The sequence below is a fragment of the Anser brachyrhynchus genome, assembly GCF_964034855.1.
Source record: "Anser brachyrhynchus genome assembly, chromosome: 4".
NCBI lineage: Eukaryota > Metazoa > Chordata > Aves > Anseriformes > Anatidae > Anser > Anser brachyrhynchus.
In genome coordinates, this window is record NC_137698.1 from 23,438,874 (window position 1) to 23,460,627 (window position 21,754).

Sequence of the window (21,754 nt, forward strand, 5' to 3'; positions counted from 1 at the left end):
ATCCCCAAGAAAATGACTTGAGAAAGTCTGGTGAGCTCACAGTGAGTTAAAAATCCCAAGGCAGAATGACCCGAGCACTGGGATCTTGGCTGACTACAGTGCAGATCTCCCATATTTGAATCCAGTATTTTCTCCACAGTAACAAACTGTTGGTGTAAGGTTCCTAAGTGTTCCTACTAACTCCTGTATGTAGTGTTCCAATACAATGGAGAAAGCAGCCACGCATTAGCATGGGTGGAAAAACAGATGTTGACACAAGCACCAAAAATGTCTCTGATCTGTGTCCTAAAATTCTGTCAGTTTATGACTTGCTGGCTGTAACAACTTTAAATGTGTAAATGAGGGCTTGAATTTTTGTTTGCTTTCCCTAGGAAACATAATTGCACCCAAGATATATCTTTACATTAGCCTTCATTTTCTATCACTTTAAATCATTGGCTGTAGAAATTATTAGCATATGAAGTGTTTTTGCATATTGTCTGGCATCCTCTACTGTGCATAAATATTCCAAGCATAAATATAGTATTATTGCTGATGCTCTGTTATAGTATATAGATAAAGTATATAGATACAGTATAGTTACAGTATACAGATAAAAAGGCAAAAATACCAAAGTAAAATATTGTATCATAAAGTGAGTTAAAGAGATGATCTCTGTCTAATAGTATGTACATGTGTGCCTAACAATAGCTGTTTCTAAATGTCAGTGCCCCCTTTCACTTAGGGTGCTTTTGTCTTGATTTGGGAGATTTGCCATTCTGAAGCCCCATTTGTAGCTTTGTGATGTAGCTTTCAGTTCACTCTTACTTTCAAAAGACAAAAATAATATGCTTTTAAACTTTCAATTAGAAGAATCACTTTGTTGGTGGCCACTTTGGTCTTCCTTGGCTTCAAGATGGGCAGAGCTTCGTATATCTCACTAGCATGTTCTTGGACAAAAAATATTTTATGGGACTGGGCCATTAATAGGCACTAAACATACATGCTACTTTAAGTGTTTTTAAGAAAAATGAGGTGGTGTTACACAATTTTATAGTATGACTGTATAACATGATAAATTATATGCTTCCCCCTAGCTGGTTAATATAACAACTCAAAGAATGACATTCATATCTTGGAGTGTCATAGTAAAGTTTTTTAAACAGTCATAGGTAGATAGCAGGTGCATTTTTTACTGAAGGAAGTTCAGTTATATTCCTCTACAGAATTTTACAGACACATCAGCAGTGATACATTTTATAAAATGGTATCACATAGTGATCAGTTAGAAGAATTTTAAATTAATAAATAAATAAATTTTACCTACTAGCTTGCAATGTTATTTAAAAAGACCAAATAAAATCTCTGCAAATTGAGACTACATAGACATCACATTAAATCCGTTCCCTCTTACTTCTGTATAACAATAACCTGCTTTGTGATTTGTAGCTTTCAAAGATGTTTTTAATAGGCTTTTAACATACAGAAAGTCCTGTTCTAGACAAATGAATTCAATTATACCACTTTCAAAATGTGAAGATAATGCAAGGCATAGTGCACTCTAAACTCACAACCATGGTATCTCCTATGGTACAGTGATTTCGTTTACGTGATTTGGAAATGAAATGAGTTTTGGTTCCCTTCTTCTCTACCATTTAGACTGGCCAAGGAAATTAATGGCAAAACAGATTTTCACTCACATGCCAAGGTTGTTAAAAGGAGACATTCACCAATCTGTAGCGATGTACCAAGCTTTCAAAATTCTTGCTTCCTGAAAGCCTGTTGGTTGCATGGCTTAACCGAGGATAGGAAAGAGACCCTGAGATCCCTGCCTTCACATTTGGGACCTCCATGATTGTTGGCCTGTGATAGGTGAGGTTCTGAAACAGCAGCAGAACAGGGAATATATTTTACATTATTTTCCAGAAAGTTTGAATTTGATGTATTACTTTTTATGTTTTTCTTCTATGAGTGTTGAGTATTTATTCAGGAATTATAGATTATCTTTTGTTGTTGTTGTTGCTACATATTAGAGATTTCATAATAGTGTTTTTTTTTTCTTTTTTTTTTGAGGTTTAAAATAAGTATGAAAAAACCCTAGATTTTTCAAAATTTCCTGTAGGAATTTCAAGGCTTACTTACATCTTACTTACATCTTTTTAATGAGAAATGAATGCTAGCAGGGGGTTCTCAGGAGGGGTTTTGACTGTGGTGTGATCCCTTATGTTCTGTCTTCTCCTAGATTTCTTAACTTCATAAAGCTTATTCATATTTCAAAGCGCATTCATTGGGCTTCTTGAGAAGGGGCTGTCTGAAGAGGGTAAAACAATTGTGTTTTACTGTATTAGTCTACTGTTGGGAAGTGCATACATTGCTCTGATAGGTGTATGTGTCTTCTTTATTATTATTATTGTATTTTGTTGTGTTTCTGAATGTGTGCAAAGTAGCAGTAGGTGTTCTGAAGCAAAACATACAGAATTTTTATGTAGAAATAGTTAATTAATTCATGTTATTACAAAGTCCTAGCAGCAGCATGCAATGAAGTGAGGTAGAGTGTAAATCTTTGTACGGTTCTTATTCCCCTGATAGAAATGGACTTTCCAAACAAATTTGGCCAGATTTGACAAGAAAACAAGTTGGCAGATTTGCTTTTATGTCTTCTCTGTCAGAGCTGTGATGGTGTCTATCTTTGATTAACTCCTCAAGTTATCTCTTTGCCTCTGATGCTGTTTCCCTGGCATAACTAGGGTCGGAACAGTACATATTATACCAAAAGTGTGTTATATTAGGCTACACTGTATATCATTAAGCATACTATGGTAAAAAAGGTTTTATCTGGTTGCAGGATAAAGGTTGCAGAATTTTCAGTTCTTTTAATAAACAGATGTGATAATTCTGTTCTGCTTAGCACCCAGGGAATAGTCCTCCTAATTCTAACTCTAATCAGGTAAAGAAACATAGGATTTAACAAGAAATTTGGCCTAAATAAATGCTGAGACAGTTATTTTGCCTAATAAGTCTTAGAATCAAGGGGGCAGAAATAGACTATGGCAAGTAGACATTAATAGTCTCATTTTTTGCCAGTCTTATTTTTTTATTTTTTTTCCTCCAGTGTAATTCTGCAACTACTCCATGTTTTAGAATAACCTCACCGAGTTTCCTAATGATGACTATCTCCTCCCTCTTGTTTTCCTTCTCATAACTAACACCAAATTCTGCCCTGTTTACTGCTTCTGGATTGCCAAGGAGATTGAAAGTTGTAGTCTCTGCTATTTCATTGCTTTACAGTAGCCTGAACAATCTTCCCATACCAATTTGAAAAATTTTAAAAGGATAAATAGATAAATTTGTGGGTAGATAGGCAAGATGGAGGGGGGAGAGAGAGAGAAAGAGAGAGAGATATTCTCGAGAGATCTTGGAAGGGGTCTGCTTGGGACATAGCATTTTAATCATCCTACTCTTTTGTCTGTGAGATGTCTATGTAGGTATAGCTAAAAGCATTTCTTTTCTGTTTAATGCATCAATTCTGTCTTTCAGTCAGCTAGGGTTTTCCTTTTTGATTACACTAACTGCTTAATTTCTTCATTTCACAGTCTCTGTTCTCATCTCTGGTTTCATCTTTTCCCTGTTTTGTTCATTCCCCAATGCCTTTTATTATCTGTTGTGGTTATATTTCATTTTACACACACCACACACACACACACACACACACACACACACACACGTATAAGTCCAACAGATAACCTGAGGGCATAGAAATTCTCTTCCCTTATTTTTAAAGCCTATTTTGTATTTTACAAATAATTCCTCACCTTTTTCCATATGAATAAAAGACTAACGGTTTTGATAAATAGAAAGCATCTCTCCTCCAAGTCAGGTGTGTTGCAAGCGTTGTCCCATAGCAATACACACAGAATTTTTATCGCTGTCAATGAGAATTACAGGAACTTTAGAAGGAAAACATAACCCTAAAAATCCTTCTTGTCTGGGTTTCTCATTTGTTGTACTCAAATATACTCATCTGTGCTAGAGACATACTAAAGGAATATCTCTCCATTTTATTCAAGTGGATTGATATATTGATGTAGTTCTTCTTTTGTTATGTGCTACTATAATCTGAATAAAAATACTATTTTTTCTGATGAAGATAAAACTAGTAATTTTTCTAAAACAGAAGAAAGATACATATATGAAAATGTTGCCAGAAAGGGCATCTAAATAAACTGTTACTGCTCTTTGCCAATTTGTACATCTGCCAGCTTTACCCTCTGGACATAGATTAGGACCTTTGGACTATAGCCAAGTTAAGAAAAGAAAATGTTGTGTGTATCATTGATTCTTGAACAGATAAAAGTATAAGACTTGCTTGGAGCCAAAGTTATGTTATGTCTAAAGAAAACATGTTCACCAGAGGAAAATTCAAACTGTATAGCCCATATCACTCAAGAGCATATATACCTGAAGGAAAGTAAATCTTTGGTACAGCTTCTAAATAATATTGCCAAGAAGCTGTGCATTGCTGAAGGGAGAATATTTCCATGACTTGGCACTTGGAGCATCATATTGTCATGAAATAGGAATGATGCCTAAAATGTTGGTCATTACCTTACTGGTGCTCGCTTCAAAAAGTGGTGGATCTCTTTTTCTCACATAGAGTTTTAATTACAAATTCTCACCTTGTAAGAGTATCTACCAAGACAATTATTACTGTTTTAATATAGAAAGTGCTTAACTAAAGAAATAAAGAACCATCATTTGTTTATGTAAGTACAGTCCCCTTGAAGTGTACTAAAATTACATTGGATTAAAGCTCCTGAGTAGGATCTAGTAGACAAAATTAAAAAAAAAAAAAATTTAAATGTTAGGATTTAGGTCTATTTCTACGTTTGAGATTTAATTTAATTTTATAATTTAAAGCTATTTTTCAGTATCAAGTTCTTTATAGGCTTTTTTTCCTGATTAAATGGTTTCATGTTGTGACAAATGCGAATGTAAACATCTATCAAAGAATTAGTACTATTTTACTTGCATGACTGCCTTAGTTCAGTGAGTTTTCAGTTTTGCGTTTTCTTCCATAGGCTATTGGTCCATAATAAAACATAGAGAGAAAAAGTTGCAAAAGAGAGTTGTCCAAAATTGCTACTATGGATCCTGTCTGCAGAGAACGTACAGCGCTGCTAAGACATGCACATCCTTCTGAACTCTGGTTCTCTATTCATCTTGTGAAGAAAAGGTAAATGTCACCACTAGAGGAGCCTAGAGGTACCTGTGTATTTAATCCCGTCTCCCCGTATGCTCTATATAACAGCATAAAAGTGAGGAATCTAGCTGTGACTCAGAATATGGGAAAAAAAAAATATCGTAAGACCTATTTGAAGAGCTGAATGAAAAGAACATGTAGTAGGAGGAGGGCAATTCCTCCACATCCCTTTTAGGACTTGAGAAAGAAGTATGCATTACAGATTTGGGAAACATCGACAATGACCCCAAGGTACTTCCCTAGCAGCAGAAGTTTAGATACCCAGAGATAAGTAAAAGTTTTGTGAATACAATATAGTGTGTTCTACAGCTGCAGTACGACCTGAACCTATTTAAAATGTTTTTTAAAATCTTGCAGAACACGGAGCCCCACAGCAGTACATGCATGGAGATACATTTCCAAGGCAGACAATTATAATTACCTTTGTGCTGTCTGAACAGCTCTTCTTACAGGACCAGCACTGGTACTGTTCACTACTAGTTTTGATCAGGCGATTTTCCTAATGTAAACTTTAAATTCGCTGTAAGGCGTAGAAGAAATCTCTGAATGTGAGTCATGTGACAGTTATATTGAAAAAGCTTTTAGCATTGGTGACGTAGCCACTGTCTCTCCACCCCACTTCCCCATTAATTTGCCATTGCTGTAGCAGGGAAGAGGTGAAGATTTGTTTCCAGCAGCCAAAACAAAGGGTGACAAAAACCTCTGTGTTTTCTGGGCCAAAATCAGTGATCTGTTTGTTGATGGTTATAACAGTGAAAAGCAGTATGGGAAGTAAGTCTTCAGAAAGACAAATAGTCCAAGGGAAAGGTTACATTTATTATAATTTTCAAAATTCCCTAATTAAAATATAGACAATCTATTAAAATCATCTAAATGAATAAGGACTTCATTAAAAAAGCACAAATTGGAGTGAATTTGCAAAGATGGCCTTCTTTCAAAAGAGAAAGCAATCAACTGGTCAGCAAGGAGTGGCCATTAGTTACATGGATTTTTTGTGTTGTCAAGGCTTTCAGACAGTCACACTGGCTCCATGATGCTAGTTATATGAACTCAAAAACAAAGACTGTGTGTGAGTGGGCTTGTATCTAAACATACAATGAGAGGTAACAAATGAAGGGGGAGAAATTGTGGGAGGATGAATATAAAGTGAAATGATCATTTCTCAGTAAGGGTTTTCTTATGTGATTGGATTAATTTATGTTTTCTATATGTAAAAAAGTTATTTGGGCAAACAAAAACAAAGAAAAATTAATACTTCAAGAAGAGAATCACCCGTGTTGAAAATACAGTATTTATTTTTCATTAAAAAATACATGCAAAGTGTAAGGAAATTACAAAGTTGATTCTGTTTCATTACAATTAATTAGGACTCTGAAGAAACTCACTGTGGGGTTTTATATTTAAGAAAAATACTAAGCCTGTCTAGCTGGATGCCAGTGTTTATTTCCTTTAAACAAGAGTCCTATTGCCACCTTTCCAGGAGCTCTTTCAGAGTAAGGTTTAAGAACCTTCCTGGTAATTTACTGCTGTAAAATTACTTGTAAAATAACTTTTAACCATTGAATCTCTGAACATTGTTTTAATCTTGCCTATATGACTATAGGCATTGATAAATGAAAAATATGAACTTTCAGACAGACTTACCTGCTAAAATATTTTTCCTGAGGCAAAGCCAATAACTAAAACTTTGCCATACAGTTGGCAACTGGGGCTGGAGAACAAGTCTGCCAAGCCTGCCTAGCTTTCAAGAAATGAACAAACCACTTATGATTGATTTTTTTTTTTTTATAATTGATATGCTTGTTGGTTTTTTTTCCCCCTTTGGCTTTATTCAGTGCACAAAGTCATTTTGTACTTTTGGAGTAGTAATGTGTTCCATTTTTTTAATACACAGTTATAAACCTATTACTTAATAGCTATCAGTTCTTTTTATTTATTAATGCTCACAGTATTTTTTATTTTATTTTACTGTTAATATTTTACATACTAAAATGGTGCTTATATAGAATTAAGTTTCAGCCATAACTAGCACCATTAAGATAGCAAGCATAATGTGGATCATTTGCTGCACTGGAAGCTTACTGCTATTCTGGTTCAGGTGCAAACATCTGTTCAACAGGAGGCTCACAAATATTCCAGGGTAATTTGTTCATAGTGTGATTTACTGAAATGTTGTTGGACCTTAGCTAACAAGACTATTATGCCAAATGAATATTGTGTTTCATTCACCAGTCCCCTGGAAAAAGATGTTGAGTTTTGGTATGGTGTGATGAAGCTGCCACTGACTCATAACTATACAAAGAGTAATGTTATCCACAAAATCCACATAAGGATTCTTGACTTTAATAAGCTCTTGATATACAAACCATTAATAATTTTTATTGATTATAACAAAATCCTTCTCTAATGCCTGGCTCTGCAAAACCCCAGTTGCAACATAGTCACATTTTCTCATGAAGTTATAGATAGAATTTTAACATTTACATTTCTATTTCTTTGCATTATTCTATCCTGCCCTTCCTTCAAATACTTTCACATCTTCTAAAAAACTAAGTTGGCTTGTGTGAGCATTAGCCCTGATTTTTTTGAACAGCAGTATTTTCTGCAGGGTTTTGTTAATAGTTCCTAGTTTAATAGGCATTTTGTAACACTGGAAAGTAAACTGCTGTAACTGATGAGAACAAGGGTACGGGTTAAAGCCTAGCAGGGTGAGGGTGATAGTAATGCCACTTTATTCCATCAGCAGAATTACTAGCCTTTCATATACTCACATGCTAATCAGCATCAACCTCTTAGATGTCTATTTTCAGATATTGCAAGTCTAGAAACACTGTTCTGAAATCTGAAATTGCACCATTACATTTCCTCATTAGCCTGCATTCGTGCTTTTTCCTAGTTAATCCGCATCTGACTATAGCAGGAAACAAAAGCGTTTGGCACATGCAGTTTGCACCTTCATCATTTTTCTTCATGGAAGACTGTAGTAATTTCGCATGTCCAAATAGGTTTCTCCTCCCTTCTACAGGGCTGATAGTTCATACTGAGAAGCATGAGTGATTTCAAGTAGAACGTGTAAGTTATAACATCATGCCACAATTTAAGTCTATGTACAGACAAATTTTACAACACCTTTTTCAAGCCTCATCATCAATTTCCATAAGACACGCTAAGGAGATAGGTAGATAGAGAAAGAAATTCCAAGTACCAGATCTCCAGCAAAATGATACTGACAAGAATCTAGTTCTGTGACTGCACTTGGGTGGGAGCTTTAAGAAACTGGAAAATAGTATCTAGCAGGTCTTCCGCAGAAGCCTACTCCCATCTGTGTAAAAAATGCTAAAAATGCTAAAGATGCAACAGACATTGTAAATGTTTTCTTCATTGTTATTGTTTTGCTTGTATAGGATCTATGTTAGGATCAATAAAAATTCTGAAGCAAAGATTATTTGTCTGGACTAGCTTCAATATCCAGAGGAATGTAACAGGGAGAAGAAAGGCAACAAATTAAACTTACAGGCTTAACGTATTCTACAAAATGAAGACACTGGCATAATTTTTACTTCCAGAAGGAAGAGAGTTCGTAAGACTAAGTATTAAGAGAAAATATGGAGCAATTTTTATCAAAGTGTCTAGATTTCTTTCAACACCTGTGCTGTTAGTAAGGTGTTGGGGAAATTGTGAGCATTGCTTTGGTGTATTACATTTTTAAGGACTATTAAAGTACCTAGCATTTGAAATAGAATAGTATACCTCATTAGCAGTATAAACTAGAGGGAAAGAAATACCTGAACAAAAAGAGAAAAGAATACACCTTCTCATGGTTGATTTCTCCTAAAAAGTGGCAACCTTTGTTAGAAAATGTATGGTCAGATTTTTAGCAGCAATTTTGGTCAATTAAATGCTATAGCCAGTGGAGCAAATACCACTTCACAAGAATACAGGTTACATTTTGACTCTCCTAAAAGTTTCCCAGCTCTGTTTAGTTGTTTGTGTGGATAAGTCCTTAGACATGTATGATGTACTGTCTGAAGTTTTTCAAAGAGTATATATTTTTAAAATAGAGTTTATCATTTCCCTAAATAGCACACACAACTGATCAGTTTCAATTAAAAAAATATATATTTTTGTACCTAAGCCATTTTATAATTTTCTTCAGTGACTACTATTTGACTGCTGTTCTTATGGGAAACACTGAAAAAATAAAAATGAAGCAGATGCATCATGAGAAGTAACTGATCTTTAAGTGATGTTAGCAATATTATAATTCTATAAATTACAATAAAAATTGTAATAAAAATGGTAGCTGATTTCTTTAAGGAGTCATTTTTATCTCAATATTTTATATATTAGGAAAGATACTGCTTTGAAAACAATCTCTTCAGAAGTCTATACCAGAAGAAAAAAAAACTCAAGTTGTAAAATTGGCCCTAACATAATAAGCTGTTATTTATTTCTTCATTATTTCAGTATCACTTAAATAATCCTGCCATTCTGCAGCCAACTAGCGACTTTGAATAATTCAAAGAGCTCTACAAATTGCTATTTAAATTCATGTATTCTTAAATTAGTCTTAGTAGAAAATTAATATGCGTGTTGCAAATTATATGCTCTTTTTTCTTTCTTTTTTTTCTTTTTGGTAAAATCTTGATACTTTGGTCTTAAGCAAAAGACTTTTTACATTTATTTTGCAAAATGCTCCCCATGAGCATAATACAGGACTTTTAGAGTTCACCGAGATTGGTGATTTATTAAGTTTGACAGTGGCTACAATAGAAATTTCTGAAGAAGATGGAACAAACTATTCTGCAAATATCTTGATTGCTCATGGGAGAACTTTTCCCTTGCCTTCCATCATTGGGTTTTGATATGAAACATAGATCTGATGAAACTAAATGTTCTCTGTAGTCAGCAACCCTAATTTGAAAATTTCTCCTTTGAAGATGCAATTCAAAGACTTGCTTATCAAACTGGAGTCATATTCAAATGTTTCTAATTTCTTTGCAAATCTTATGGGAAAGATGAACAAAGACAAAGTTAGGGTGTTTGGAAAATATTGAAACTGGAGGATAAGAAGGCTGGTGCTGAAGTGAAAAAGATAGAAATAGACACGGGAGTTGTGTGTTTCCTTTCTGCAACACAGAAACTTTTTTTCTCTGCCGACTATAAGCTTTGAGATGTGTTAACATTTTGTGTTGATTAGGCATGACTATTCAGGTATGATTTCATGTAGAACAGCTCCAAATTCTCTTCTCTGCTCTGTTCTCTCATTTTGCCCCAAACGGTGTTCAAACTTTTAATTTGTCTATGTCTCACAACAAAATTCTGGAGGAGATTCTAATTTTGTTCAATTATCTTTCTTTTACTGAAGCAGCATGAAAAATACAGACCATGCAAATGTGCTTTCTTCAGATACTGTGCTACTTTCTTTAGTGAGTCCTTGCAGGATACGGAGATTACCTTAAAAATGAGAAGATATACATAGTGTACAATCATTTGTGGTTTAAATTAAAAATAAATTATAAAATTTTATATTAATGTGATCATCCCTTGTGTTTTCAAAATCATCAGTGTGTAGATCACAGACATAAGGAAATTTGATCACCTGTGAAAGGTAGTATTCCGTAAATATTGTCTTATAGGACAGGTAGACAGTAAATTTACACTACTAAATTACATTGGGCAGAAAAAAATCCATATTTGTTTGTGTTTTTAACAGATTTATCCAGTTTGTATTGGCTTTATTGTCAGTTATCTGGAGACGTGCTTATTTCAGTCAGCTGACAAGGCTGACAAAGCTGAGATGGGAAAGTTGTTTGAGAATATTGCAAAAGATATGATTTTGAAAATTACTGTTCTTTTCAATGAAAGGACTTCTTTTTTTTTCTGAATTACTGTTTAGCTATTTGTCTAAATCAAGAGAAGCTTTTATTCTTGCTAGGTCTCCTCTACTAGTGCAATTTCAATGTACAATTCATTGTACATTGTTGTTTGTGCATGTTTAGGAAATATGACAGGTAATTTTTTTAATATATAAGATACTGCATGAATAAGGAGTACAAAGATTTTAATCCCCTCTGGAAGCCCAAAATGTCAAAAAAAAAAAAAAAAAAGGAAAAAAAGAGCAATTTGGCATTGGATTGAATCTTTAATTCTGTTACCTTGGTTCTTGGTCCTGAAAAATGCTGAACATTGAAGTTGGCAGAAGCAGAGCATGTGTTTAGCAGGACTGGGTTTGACTGTTACAGATGTAAACTGAAAAGCAGTGGGTTGACTCAGCCAAGAAATAAAAATTCAATTTTTCAAATAACCTTCATACTAAGCGGGAATGATTCTGTCAACATCTTTTTGTACATGATTAATCTTTCTCCCCCCTTCCTATCAGCAGAATCAACTTGTCATGCTACAGTCATATAAATCCGTGATGCTAGAATCGCTTGTGTGATGGCAGGGAAAGTTGGCAACCTAGATGCTAGCTCATTAGGATAATAAGTAAGGAACAGTTAGGAAAGCATTAATGTGGTTGAGCTGTGTTCTGAACTTTTATTGTGAATCAGTTGTGAAATATGCTGGATCTCTGCCACAAGAAAAAAAGCAATTTCACTTAAGCCTATAAACCTATTCTGAGTGATGGAGGTTTTTAAATTGTAAAAATCACAATCAGGGAACTATCAATCAACATGCTTTCAGCAGAAGAGAGAGCACCAAATATAGTTAACTTGACAATTTTTTAAAATAAAATCACTCCTGACCAAAATTTCAGGAAGTACGATGTTTGTTTGCTAGCTAAAGCAGAATTGTTTGGTCATGGTGAGAAGCCTTGGAGCTTTCAGAGAAGCTCCAAGTAGTATACTTACAACACAATTCATTTGTGTTACAGTTCATCGTCAGTAGGACAAATGAAGGAAAGTGAGCTAGGTCTGTCAAACTAAACAGTCAAAAAGGGAGGAAAGTGCCTCCGAAGAGTGATCTATAATGTATCAGAAGAGCTTTACAAATCAGCAGAAGGATCCTCAAAAATACATAGTAATCAGCAAGCCATCTAAAAGCACAGGTGAGCCTGACCTACTGTCACTCCCTGAAGTACAAGCACTTGTCTCTGGTTAAATAGTAGCCATCTCTATTCACTCAGGATACAGCCTCGTACAATCCAGAATCTAGAGTCTGTGAAATACCTTGTAATTAGAGAACTATCCCAGGAAGGGAAAAACCTGATTCTTAGTCTCATCTTTACTCAAAAATAGTTAAATACACCTGGCTGACTTTTCAGGAGAAGTCATGCATTCTGAGCTAGCAACCTATTGAAGCGGCTGAATGGGGGCAGTTTATCTTCCTCCTAGTGGTTTTTAGAAGGAGACTGGAATTCATTGCTGCCTCTTTCGAAAGTGCTTATGTGATACTGAGCACATAAGAAATGGTCACAAAGTGTGACACCCCTTCCTCTTTATGATGCAAATACGAAGCTATGCTGTGAGTAGCAGAAGAGCTAAGTATTTAATGAATGACATTGAAGGTGTCTCACATTAAGATCCTGCTTTTATTTAAGAGGACCTCAGTGTATCTGTGCTTTGGTTGAGTATAGGATAATTTTGTATAGTCAGCTAACAAGCTGTTGGCAAGTTCAAGAAATATTTGTGTACTTTGGCAAAGAATATCATAAGACAATGTTATAAAAAAGAATAATTCTGTCTTCATAACAAACTAAATGAAAAAAAAAATCTCCATCATTGTGGTAGTGCTTTACCTTGGACATAATGAAGCAAAATTATGGGTACTTGTTAACTGAATTAGTACCAGTTATTCTATGCAATGGATGAAACAAGAAACGATCTAATTAAATACTAGATCATGGTGAATATTTACAGTCATCTGTATCTGTGCTAATGGTTAGCATGTGAATTCTATTTTGCAAAGCTTTATCATCTTTTAATATTTTTGGTAAGTACCCATAATACTTTGAGCTCATATACAATTACTGTCCTACTTTCAGCATATATTTGCAATGTTAAGGTAAGGTTTTAATTCTTCTAAGTCTGGTTTTGTAGTTATCCTTAATAAATACCCACTATTGGTGATGAAATTTGAAATTGTCTTGGGATTTTTGTTTGATTGATCTTATAGCTATAACTCTTTGGTATTTTCCTGGCCATTCCTTGAATCAAAACTGCTTGAATATAGTTGGAACACAAAATAGAACAAGAATTAACTAGTGTCCTTTTTCTACTGTAGTTAGGAGGGCCTTATTCTTAGTCTGTAACATTCTCACATCCAAGATAGTTCTAGGTCTATTTCACACTCTGTGAAAGAAATTATTTTTGGAAATTATTTGCTGAAAATCTCTAAAGTAAGATGTATGTCATTTTTACTGATGACTGATAACGGAGATGCCATCTATGAAGCAACAGCACAACTTTTTCAGTCTAAAGGACAATATTTTAACTTAACACATAATCATATCCAGCACTGATGTTGTCAAAACAATAGATGATCTTCACTACAGTGCTCTCTGCAGGTAATAGACTACAAATATCAAAATATCTAAGAAGCTATGTAGTTTTGTGATCACCACAGTATCCCAATTGTCTAGTGCCTTCAGCTATAAAAAATATTTTGAAGAATGGATATGCTTATTTTTATTTCAGTCTCTAGTTTTCTGCCTTGTTTGCCTGACAAATCTGGTGGCCTTATATGATGGGGTTACGGCATTGGTGGATAGAGGAAGAGCAACTGACATCTGCCTGGACTTGTGCAAAGCATTTGACACTGTCCCCCATGATATCCTTATCTCTAAATTGGAAAGACATGGATTTGATGGATGGACCACTCAGGGGATAAGGAGTTGGTTCAATGGTCGCAATCAAAGAATTGCAGTCAATTCTCAATGTCCAAGTGGAGATCAGTAACGAGTGGTATTCCTCAGGGGTCAGTACTGGGACCAGTGCTGTTTAACATCTGTCTTTGTCGGTGTCCTGGTTCCAGTTAGGACAGAGTTAATTTTCCCTCATAGTAGCTGGTAGGGTGCTATGTTTTGGATTAGGATGAGAAGAGTGCTGATAACATGCTGATGTTTTAATTGTTGCAGAGCAGTGTTTACACCAGGCCAAGGACTTTTCGGCTTCTCGCTCTGTCCTGCCAGCGAGCAGGCTGGGGGTGCAGCAGGAGCTGGGAGGGGACAGACCCAGGACAGCTGACCCAAACTGGCCAAAGGGGTATTCCATACCATCTGACGTCATGCTAAACAATATATAGGGGTGGCTGACCGGGGTGGGGGGCCGGCTGCTCGGGGATAGGCTGGGCATCGGTCAGCGGGTGGTGAGCAATTGCATTGTGCATCACTTGTTTTCTTACACATTATTATTATTAATACTATTATCATTATCACTATTATTATTGTTATTATTATTTTCCTGTCTTAATAAACTGTCTTTATCTCAACTCACAGGCTTCACTTTCCCGTTTCTCTCCCCCATCCCAGAGAGGGAGGGGGGAGGGTGAGCGAACGGCTGTGTGGTGTTTAGCTGCCAGCCGGGTTAAAGCACAACAGTCGGTGACATGGACACTGAGATTGAGGGCACCCTCAGCAAGTTTGCTGATGACACCAAGCTGTGTGGTGCAGTTGACATGCTGGAGGGAAGGGATGCCATCCAGAGGGACCTTGACAGGCTTAAGAGGTGGGCCTGTGTGAACCTCGTTAAGTTCAAAAAGGCCAAGTGCCATTCCTGTATCTGTGCCAGGGCAATCCTAAACACAAATACAGTCTGGGAAGAGAACGTATTGAAAGTATGAGAAGGACCTGGGGCTGTTGGTTGATGAGAAGCTCAACATGAGCCAGTAATGTGTGCTTGCAGCCCAGAAAGCCAACTGTATCCTGGGCTGCATCAAAAGTGTGGCCAGCAGGTTGAGGGAGGTGATTATCTCCCTCTACTACGCTCTTGTGAGACCCCACCTATGTTCAGCCCTGGGGTCCCCAGTAAAAGAAGGACATGGAAGTATTAGAATGAATACAGAGGAGGTCCATGAAGATGAGCAAGGGGCTGGACTACCTCTCCTATGAGGACAGGCTGAAGGAGTTGGGCTTGTTCAGCCTAGAGAAGAGAAAGCTCCAGGGAGACCTTATAGTGATTTTCCAACACCTAAAGGGGGCCTACAAGAAAACTGGAGAGGGACTCTTTATCAGGGAGTATAGTGGTAGGACAAGGGGAAATGACTTTAAACTGAAAAAAGGCAGATTTAGATCAGACATTAGAAAGAAATTCTTTACTATGTGGGTGGTGAGGTACTGGAACACGTACAGAGAAGTTGTGTTTGCCCCATCCCTGGAAATGTTAAAAGGCCAGGTTGGATGGGGCTTCGCAAAACCTGATCTATTGGAAGGTGTCCCTGCCTATGACAGTGGGGTTGGGACTAAATGTTCTTTAAGGTCCCTTTCAACACAAACCATTCTACGGTTCTATGAATCTGAGAAGGTTCTTCCAAAGCCTTCTCTTCTCCAGACTAAACAATCCAACAATCCCTCCTTTTTTCATCCTCCCCCCATATGAGAGATGCTCCAACCCCTTAATCATTTTTTTTTTTTTCCTGAACCTTGCTCCAATATGCCCTTTCCTTTCCTGTACTGGTGATCCCAGCACTAGACACAACACTCTGGATTTGGTCTCACAAGGGTGAAGTAGAGAGGAAGGATCAACTTTCTGGTGATTCTCAGCCTTATTCAGCCCAGGAAGCTCACGGCTTTCTTTGCTGCAAGAGCACATTGCTGGCTCATGATCAACTTGGTGTCCACCAGGACAGTAGGTCTGCTTCTGCAAAGCTGCTTTCTAGCCAGTCAGCCCCTAGGTTGTGCTGATGTATGGGATTATTCCTCCTTTGATACAAGGCTTCAAATTTCTCTTTGTTGAACTCTATGAGGTTGCTGGCAGCTGATCTCCAGCCTGTTGAGGTCCTTCCACCACAAATATGTGGTGCATCAACCACCCTTCACAGCTTTGTATTATCTATAAACTTTCTGAGGATGCACTTTCTCCCAACTAGATCATTAATAACTTTTTTTTTTTTGATATCTTTAGTCCTTTCATCTCTCAGACAGGCAGAAGATTAGAACTGCAAAGTCATTCAAAAATACCTGCTGAAATGGCTCTTTTTCAGTTCAATGACTTGAAGGAAAGGAAAGATTTGTCCAGCCTCATTTTTGATAAAAAAATCTGCAATGTGCTATCAGCATAGAAGTCTTTTATATAGTCTCCAAATACTCTATCTGGCAGACATTTTTGTCTTCCTTTCTAATAATGGCAGGGCAAAATGAAAATTGTGTCAACCACAGAAAAGAAATTTTCTGTGTATCAGCACAATGTTCTTTACTACAGGTGTTTTCATAGTGATGATATATTATGAAAATTCATGGTGTTCAATGGCTCTCACACATACTTCCACCTCATCAGTCACATGTCACTGTAACACCACTGTGTGCTCTCAGTAATCTTGAAATTATGTTAATAATGCAAAACAATATTCTGAATTCTAATTTCATTTTCATCACTAAATTTAATTGTATTAGCACATGGAAAATAGTCTTTTTATTAGGTGTCTATAAAACAGGAATTGTTTTTATAACTTCATATATGCTTCAGTGAAATTCCTTCAGTGAGAGTTGTGACAGGACAGCAGTACTCAAAATGATCAGCATCTACAGGCAAGTAGAAGACTTTCAAACAGTATCTCAAGGTAGTTAGTTGTACTTGGATAATCTAAACAAAAGCCAGGTGTCAATAATCTCTTGCAACTGGGATAAATTATCTCAAAATTGTTCAAAATAATTTAACTCCTAGCAACTCAACATAGCCTCTGCAACAGAAATTTTCTTCTGGTATGTGCTTCATTTAGTATATTTTTAATATCTCAAGGTTTCTGATTTAAATGATTTAATTCCAGCATTTAATATAGGCCATTATATGAATATGAACATCAGCAAAAATTGGAAGTCAATTAATATTAATTTTTGTGATCTTCTTGTCAGAGAGGCAGTATTTGTGACCATTTAGTATATGAGAATATTTTTTTTCCTATCCACAAAATTATTAGCTTATAGCATTGAAGGTCTGATAATTGAGTAATAGCAGTGAACAATTTATGGAAACATATTCATGCCTGTTATTTAACAATATCATTTACAGTAGCAATATGACAGCAAAATTTAGGTAACAAATTAGGCATTAGGCATTTGTAGCATTTTACTTTGATTGTTCCAATGTTCTGCTTTAAGAACTTGTAAAAGAATTTTTGGTAAATGATTTTAAGTAAGTTTCATTTTATTAAAAAAAAAAAAAAAGGGAAAAAAAAAAGAATTGGAAAGGTGGTCTTAATTTGAGATCACTCACTTCAGGGGCATCCTGGAGAACATCAGAGCTGAATGAAGCGATACATGACCAGCTGGCTACAAATCATTGTTATCATAATAAGAAAACAGAAAACCTGTCAAACAGTTATACAGAGACTTTTCAATAAGATTGATACTCACATTTATGGTTATTCAAAATGAAGGTAATTGCATTATGTTTAATATGATGCTTACTAGTTTAGGAAACATACTGCAAGATTAGGACTTAAAAATAACAACCTTATAAAAAAGTTGGTTAGTCTAAGAAGACAGTCTTCTGAGCACCAGCCCAAAGTTTGAGTAAAATACATAAAGCAAATGACAGTATTGAGAGAGATAATCCAAGGCACTTTCATTTTGTAAGAAATGATATATATATATTTAGTGATAAAACTTGTGATCCATTCTTGTATGAATTCTTGTATGACTCTATTTAGTGCTCATCTTCTTGTCCCCTACTTGTACTACTTGTCAACACTATATTTAGTGTTAAAGACGTAAATATTTTGAAGACATACTGATGAATATGAATTAAAATACATACAGAAATACAGTAATTTTCTTCAGTTTGATGGCACTGTTCCTTTTACATTCTGAATACTGATCTTTCATTTCAACAGCAAGTTCTTACAAAATATAATATTAAAAGTAGTAATAATTCAGAAAAAGTTGCCTTTTTCTTTGTTTTTGTTGCTACAGCACAAAAGCTGCTCTGAATTAACTAGAAACTGAAAAGTGCCAGCAGACATTGATCATACCTGGCCCTACCCTAATTAGAGTAACCAGGTTTCTAATGATGCGAGCAATAACTAATCTCTTGACCTAGAATAACTAGTCAGTCTTGTATACAGGCCTGTACTCCAACCTGTACAAGGTAATAGAAATCAAATATCCTTTTTCAGATATTCATGAAAATGAAATATAGGTTCATTTAGTACAAACTGGAAAGATTGACAATACCCACGGATTATTTCTAGAAGTTTCTAAATGCTTTTTGTGTGTGTCTTTCTGTGCCTTTGAGTTGGTCTTTGTGAATGTCTGTCTACAATCATTCAAAAGTATTCTTTTTTTAATGAAAGATAATATCCTTTATTATCACCAGTCTGCATAAGTGTAAGATAGATAAAAATACAATAGAAAATATCATAGCTAAGATTCATCAATGTAGATGACTTCCTAAATATTTTAAGAGTCCAAAATATAAAACTTAGCTGTAGTTTCAGAAAAATGTGCAGATGACAGCTATGAACTTTTTGTTTTCATTGTAATTTAACATCATTCTGCTCTGCTTTTGTTACTCTATTATGTCTCCATGTAAGTTTTAGCTAATACTGCCTGTTTCTCCAGGCTGGGGTCACAGCCTTAAGGTTAGGCACATTTTTCACTTTTCTTTAGATAGGAATCTGGTGAGAATTTAATTCTCTCCTGACTTCTATGAGTGAAAGTGACTGCACAGAAGGGAGTGACTAAAATAAAATTGTCAAATGAAAGACAGGCTTTTTTGTTGTTGTTGTTGCTTTTGCTATTTATTCAATCTCTTTTTTATTTCCATATTTGTCATCATATAGTATATGTAATAAACACAGTTATGCATTTACTTAATGTATGGTACACTACAGGGACTTTTCCAAATGTGTATCTGTATCAAAGGTCTTTTATGCTTATGCTTGGTTTTAAGTTCTGAAGTTTTGTAAGATTTTATCATCGTGATTGAAAAAGTCAAATTCCTCAAGTTATCTCTGAAATAATTTGTGCAAAATTACTTTTCAATTTGCTGTAGCTTTATTACTCTAGAAGAGAGAAGAGTGGGAAGAGATGTGATAGCAATCTTCAAAGAAAAAGCAAAAAACTGTCTTTTGTTTTTGTTCAGAATAGAAAGAACAGAAAATGATAACTTTAACTTCCAATAAAGATATTTAGGACTTTGGGAAAATATTTCTATATATAGACGGTTAAACACTGAACTAAATAGTGTGTTTCTTGTTGTAACTTTATCACTAGAATTTTCAAGTACAGCCTAGCTGAATTTCATAATCGTGAAGGGATAGTTAGTCCTGCCTTGGGGAGGTGGATGTATGGTTTGAATTCTCAAGCTCCATATAGCCATACTTTTTGATTTCTGGTTGTTCATATTTCCCATAATTTGAGGATTTCAATATTTGAAAATATTCACCTGGTATTTTCTTTTTTTGCTTGAACCCAAAGAACTAGTTCTTTTTTCTGACAGTATCAGTGTTTTTTGTTGTTGTTGTTTTGTTTTGTTTTCTATAGTACATCTGTTATGTAGCCACACACTGACATTCCTTTGTTCTCATATATACAAAGAGGAAACAGTTACATTTAGTCAGAATCATGTTTTAGGGTAAAGGAATAAGAAAACAAGGTGGGGAAAAAAAAGAAATTCTGCACAAGAGAACACAGACTTTTTGTTAAACTCTGAGAACTTCAGCTTCGTTCTTTACGTTTTGTCAGTCATTTTCAGAGTAGAGTATAGATTGTGAAACACAATCATTCTGAGAGGTCAGGTTTTGCTTCTAATTTCCATTAGTCCAAGCCAAGAGAGAATTATGTCCAAAATGTCTGGAAAACTCTGTAAACATTACAGGTGCCTAGAAATATGAAAAGGCACATATGAAAAGTACACAATATCAAATATACAGTGATTTCATTATATCATAAATGACAGGCAGAAACATTTTATTCAATTTTGTAAAATGGAGGTTTCATAAGAGTGGTAGGAAAGAAGGGTAATTTCAGGTGATTTTTTTTAGAAAATGCATCTTAACTAAAAAGCTATGAAAATAATCTGTGATATGCTGTTCTCATGGAAATCACATATTCAGAACTGTATAAAATAAGTGGTAGTGCATGTTGAACAATGCAGTTTTTAAAGGTGTATGACATACTTCTTTTCCTTGGCTGAATGTGATAGTTTTGTGACTTTTATAACATATAATTAATATATATATATATATATATATATATATAATATAAGGGTTGGTGTGGGTCATGGCACACAGAAGGGAATAGCCTCAGAATGTTTCTGTTGATATAATTAATCACTTAATTTCTCACAGGTTTATTATCTAAAGAGGCCTTGAAGTCTGTGACTTCTGCTCAGGAGATGTAATCTATATTGAAGAATTATTGTAAAAGATTAAGACCAATAGCTGGTGTAACTTGGGTTGATATAAATTCTATTAGAGAAGTTTCCTAGTGCTTTGGCAATTTCCATGAGCAGAATATAACAGGTGAAAGTATCTAACTTTACTGAAAAAGCTTTCTACATAGTGCCTTAGGAGATTAGATGAAAGAACCATTTCAGGACTTCCATTGCTGATGTGTTGAGTATATTTTTTCTGACGCAAAAAAGATCTTGTCCAGAGCTTCAAATAGAAGGGAGTTTATGAATATTACTTTCTGAGGAAAAACACACAGCATGTGTTTATATATACATGTGTGTGTGTATGTGTATAGGAACAGAACCTGTCCATTCTGTTACTCTTTACACAAAAGAGGATTTTAAATTTTTCAATATGTAACCACCTAACTTTAAGATATAACAGACAATCATTTTGTTGATAACGTAATGGATTAAAATGGACATTTCTTTTTCAGCAGCTGAGCCACAGTAACCAATTATGTGAATGATCTCCATTCATTCCACTGCAAAATTTCACAACATTTGGGCTTTCTCCAGGTCACCACTAGCAGTTGGAATCACTCCTGCTTAAACTTCCCCATTTAAGTGTGGAACAGACATCTGTGTATACATCTTTATTAGAAAACAAGTCAAAACAGAGTAGCTGTAAAACTGTAAGTTTTCCTTTGAATAATAGAATATGTGTATATATATTTGTATATGTAATAGATCCTGATCATAAAATAGGCTTATTACACCATATACCTGAGTTTCCAAACTATGTGCATTCTATGAGTAGCCAAACAGAAGTTATATTTGTTATAGTTTTACCAAAATATCTCATGTACACTTCATTATTTTAATGTACAGCTCTCCAAAAAAAATCCAAACAAAAACAAACATGTGAATAAGGGATTAAATGCATATGGTGTCTGGTATTTTACAGCTCAAAACCCTTATGCAAAAACAAAGGCAATAAAATATTTGCAAATAGTTCATTTTC

At 35.2% G+C, this 21,754-nt stretch overlaps 1 protein-coding gene and 2 long non-coding RNA genes across 6 annotated transcripts in view; 2 read left to right on the forward strand and 1 right to left on the reverse strand.

The window, feature by feature from the left end:
* LOC308194616 overlaps positions 1–5,923 on the forward strand; it is a 64,769-nt gene extending 58,846 nt beyond the window's left edge. Inside the window, exon 6 of the long non-coding RNA XR_013950760.1 lies at positions 5,058–5,923. This is a non-coding gene — a long non-coding RNA (uncharacterized lncRNA). The remainder of the gene's footprint in view (positions 1–5,057) is intronic.
* Positions 1–21,754, reverse strand: part of LOC308194611 (uncharacterized protein) — a gene marked incomplete at its 3' end in the record, with an annotated part of 363,375 nt that overhangs the window by 70,424 nt on the left and 271,197 nt on the right. The window lies entirely within an intron of this gene.
* Positions 17,064–21,754, forward strand: part of LOC308193699 — a 31,061-nt gene continuing 26,370 nt past the window's right edge. The window contains exons 1-2 of one of the 4 annotated variants that reach the window (XR_013949863.1): positions 17,064–17,099; positions 21,228–21,425. This is a non-coding gene — a long non-coding RNA (uncharacterized lncRNA). The remainder of the gene's footprint in view (positions 17,100–21,227; positions 21,426–21,754) is intronic. The other 3 variants (XR_013949864.1, XR_013949865.1, XR_013949866.1) reach the window with 3 other exon arrangements.